Source organism: Carya illinoinensis, chromosome 11, assembly GCF_018687715.1.
Source record: "Carya illinoinensis cultivar Pawnee chromosome 11, C.illinoinensisPawnee_v1, whole genome shotgun sequence".
Taxonomy (NCBI): Eukaryota; Viridiplantae; Streptophyta; class Magnoliopsida; order Fagales; family Juglandaceae; genus Carya; species Carya illinoinensis.
The window spans coordinates 23,028,187-23,033,007 of record NC_056762.1 but is presented as its reverse complement, the minus strand read 5'-3'; positions in this window follow the sequence as shown (position 1 = coordinate 23,033,007).

Here is a 4,821-nt window from a genome sequence, read left to right as displayed (position 1 = left end):
TTGATCCATGGCTTAAAAAGATGAGGTCTTCAAAATAAAACATCACATGGTTTAAAAATGTGTCCTAAAGAAGATCCAACTATCAAAATTAAAATCACATGGCTAAACCATGGATCTAAACCAAAAAACATCAAATTTTATGCCAAACTAAAATCCTCTTGTATGGAAAAATCATATCTTTGAAAATAATACTAAATATTTTCAAACTAATATCCTAACATGAAAATAAGAGACTTAATATCATCATAAAAAATATCAAAGCTTTTAGAGTAAATTTAAACAATGAAATATTCAAACTTTCTCCAAATAAAAACTGTTTTTCCACTTCCAGTTTTCAAGTTTGTAGATCCAAGAAAATATATCATCAAAACCTTTATTCATGCTACAAAACGTCAATTAACACTCATTAATACATGCTAACAACACTCCATAAAATTTTTAGACTAAGATATGTCCATAAGCTTGGTCAAAAATTTTAATACATAACATACTCTCTAGTTTCACGCCCAGAATGACCTTTCCATGGTTAAAAATATTTTTGACTAACCAAATGACCATGTAATGAGACAAATAATATATCTATAGAAACTAAACTCAAAGTTGAACAATTTTTATGAAAGTGTCATCATGTGAAAATACTTACATATGGTCAAAAATGGCCACAGAAAAGACCTAAAAATCTATCCAAGAGAGCTCTTTAGGGTTTCTCTCTAAGAACGGGGTGAAAAAGTGATGAAAGTGAGTGAAATGTGTCCTGCAAGACTTTATGCTTCTGGAGGGAGAGGTATGAGCTTGAATGACCCTTGATTAGAAGTGACTATGTGACATAAAGTGGAGAATAGTGAGGGGCAATGATTGCCTATAGAAGCAGTGAGGTATGGAGATTGATGAGGTAGATTTCTCATTCACATCAAGGCACTATTGGGTGCAACCAAGGGCAGTGGATGGCTTGCCATATGAGGGAGGAAGCTTCTTCAAGAAGCTTTGCCAATGTGGCTAAATTTTTGGGCCTTGGTGGGCCTCAACCAAGTGGGTTTCAATTTGGGATTTAAATGGGGTTTCACGCCCAGAATGACCTTTCCTTGGTTAAAAATATTTTTGACTGACCAAATGACCATGTAATGAGACAAATAATATATTTATGGAAACTAAACTCAAAGTTGAACAACTTTTATGAATGAGTCATCATGTGAAAATACTTACATATGGTCGAAAATGGTCACACAAAAGACCTAGAAATCTGCCTAAGAGTACTCTTTTGGGTTTCTCTCTAAGAACGGGGTGAAAATGTGATGAAAGGGAGCGAAATGTGTTCTGCATGACTTAATACTTTTGGAGAGGGGAGGTATGGGCTTGAATGACCCTTGATTGGAAGTAGCTATTGACATAAAGTAGAGAATAGTGAGGGGCAATGACTGCCTACGGAAGTAGTGAGGTATGAAGGTTGATGAGGTAGATTTATCATTCACATCAAGGTACTATTGGGTGCAATCAAGGGCAGTGGATGGCTTGCCATGTGAGGGAGGAGGCTTCTTCAAGAAGCTTTGCCAATGTGGCTAAATTCGTTGGCCTTGGTGGGCCTCAACTAAGTAGGCTTTAATTTGGGGTATAAATGGGGTTTGTTTAGGGTTTGAGATGCTATTAAGTCCAAATCTAATTTTTCTTGGCCCAATCAAATTTTCAGGTTTAAAAGGTTGGATAATAATTTCATAACAAGAATTTGGTGAATTAATAGCATGTGGAAGTGATTTAATTAAGTGATTAAATACAATACTAGAAATTTGATCAAAAATGGTTAGGAGGCCAATTTTAGGGTTTGGGAAAATCGTTTAAAGTTTCAATTTCAACCAATTTTTGCGGTTTCAATTAGATTCCAACCATTTAGGGTTTCATTGGGTTGAAATCCTCTTTGCATTTGGTTGATCAGATGAAAGAATAGGGTTTTGCTTGAGTGGGATGATCTCACATATTGATTTCCTTCACAAATCCATCTAATGGTTCTTCTTTGTGCCAAGTGATACTATGACGCCTCCAGATTCCACTTTGGATCAAACGGAGATCTGATGCATTGGGACATGTAACACAAAGTTACCTGCCTCCATTCATGACATATAAAATGTAATATTCCTAACATGCATCTAGCATTATTCAATATTAGCAACAGATAATTTTTTTTGAGCAATACTATGCACCAAACATATAATATCTCAAATAGTTAAATCGTAATTCAAGCATACTTAACAAAATAAACATCCACAATTTCAGTATGAGTCTCAGAAGACTGTAATCTCAAAAATGTGGGAGACCAGACTCCACATTTACATTATCAAAATATACAATTGAGGAAGTTCATCGAGTAACTTATGTAATTCAACTAACGAGGCCATGATACTGTCCAAAAACTAACCATGGAAGATGTAAACTCCACATCGTGTCTGTGGCGTCTAATCGACCTCCTCCAGTCTTCAAGTGTCTGCTCCTGCTCTGATCCTGACACATCGCTTACCATTCGGGAGGAATGGTAGTTGGCACTACCACAGTGAGATTTGATTACAAATGTCAGTAAGTTAACAGGAAACTCACACACAGGTTAATGATGCATGCATGACAGTAAAAGTATGAATGCATAATTAAAATCGTAAGTAAGCATAGCATAGCATAACTTGACATATAGCATGACATAACTGACATAAATTAAACTGAGACGTAAGCTGAACTTGACTTGACATGACATGAACTTGATCTTAAAACATAACATGGACTAGCAACATAACATGAACGTGCACTTGAAACATAACATGGACTTGAAATATAGCATGAACGTGAACAGACATAACATAAACATGAACTTGAATTTAACATAAACTTGAGCATAACATGATATAAACGTGAAATTGAGACATAATGTGAAAGTGAACATAACATGACATGAATGTGACTTGAACATAACATGTACGTGAACATAACATGACATGAACATAATATGATATGAACATGAACTTGAAACTTAACGTGAACATGAACATAACATAACATGAACGTAACGTGAACATAATATGATATGAACATGAACTTGAAACTTTACGTGAACATGAACATAACATAACATGAACGTGAGCTTGAACATAACATAAACATGAACATAAACTTGAAACTTAATGTGAACATGAACATAACATAACATGAATGTGAGCTTGAACATAACATGAACGTGAGCTTAAACATAACATAATATGAGCATGAACTTGAAACATAACATGAACATGAACATAACACAACATGAACGTGAACTTGAACATAACATGATATGAACATGAACTTGAAACTTAACGTGAACATGAACATAACATAATATGAACGTGGGCTTGAACATAACATAAACATGAACATAACATGATATGAACATGAACTTGAAACTTAACTTGAATATAACATAACATAACGGTAGATTATACTCTTTCACCGTAGCACTCGGCAGCACTTAGCCTTGATCGTAGTACCAAGCAGTGCATATCATCCTTCTATAGTAAGGTAGATTATACTTCTTCACCATAGTACTTAGCAGTGCATAACCTTGACCACAGTACTAGGCAACGCGTATTATCCTTGACCGTAACATAACTTAACATAATGATAGATTATACTCCTTCACCATGGTACTCTGCAGCGCATAGCCTTGATTGCAGTACTATGGAGTGCGTATTATCCTTGACCGTAATATAACTTAACATAACGATAGATTATACTCCTTCAACATAGTACTTGGCAACGCATAGTCTTGACTGCAGTGCCAGCCAACGCGTATTATCCTTGACCGTAATATAACTTAACTGATTTAATTATCTGTAGTACGGTAGATTATACTCCTTCACCTTAGTACTCGGTAGCGCATAGCCTTGACCGCAATCCCAGGCATCGTGTATCATCCTTGACCTGATAATCGAAAATTAACTATTCTCAAAATACACAACTGTCTTTAAGATGAAATGTGACTGGAATATGAAAGAACAGAAGTCCTGACATCACATACCATGACTTGAATGTAATTTGAGAGACATAACTTATTTGAGATAGAAATATTTTGTAGTATGACATAACATTTAACATACAACATTTCATAACATGACATAATATGTAACAATGAATATTACGTGACATGACATACACGTAATAGATGGCATAACATAATATGACATACTTGTAACATATAGCAATACGTGACATAATAGATTATGTAACAGATAAGCATTCATGACAAAATAAATCTTGCGTAATAGATAAACATGTAATGACGTAGCATGGCATGACATATATGATAACATACATATATAAATTGTAGTTTCCTTATCCATCATACATATACAGTAAACTGATAGTAAGTTAAAAACTAACTTATCTTGATTGTCTCGTTCTACGAGAATAAAATGTGAAACACGAAGAACTGTAAGAGGATATTCTAAAAGTTAGAAATTTAATTACTAACAATTAGAAGCATGAAAAAAAGCTAACTTAGAGTAGAATTACTATTTTACCCTCTACATGTAGGAAAATGACCATTTTATCTATATCTTAAAGATTTCACATCCTAGCCCCAAAAATTTTTAAAATTTACATTCCTCATATAAATTTTACCCTAAACTCAAATATCAACTCAGAAAAATTTAAAACAAATCACAACTATAAAAAACACACTATGGCCAAAACATCCATAGGTAATTTATATTGGTTTTTGTTGCAATTCATTCAAACTTCAAAACTCATGCTTAAACCAAAATTTTGCAACAACGATCTTCCTATCCTAAGTTTAAAACAATACTTAAA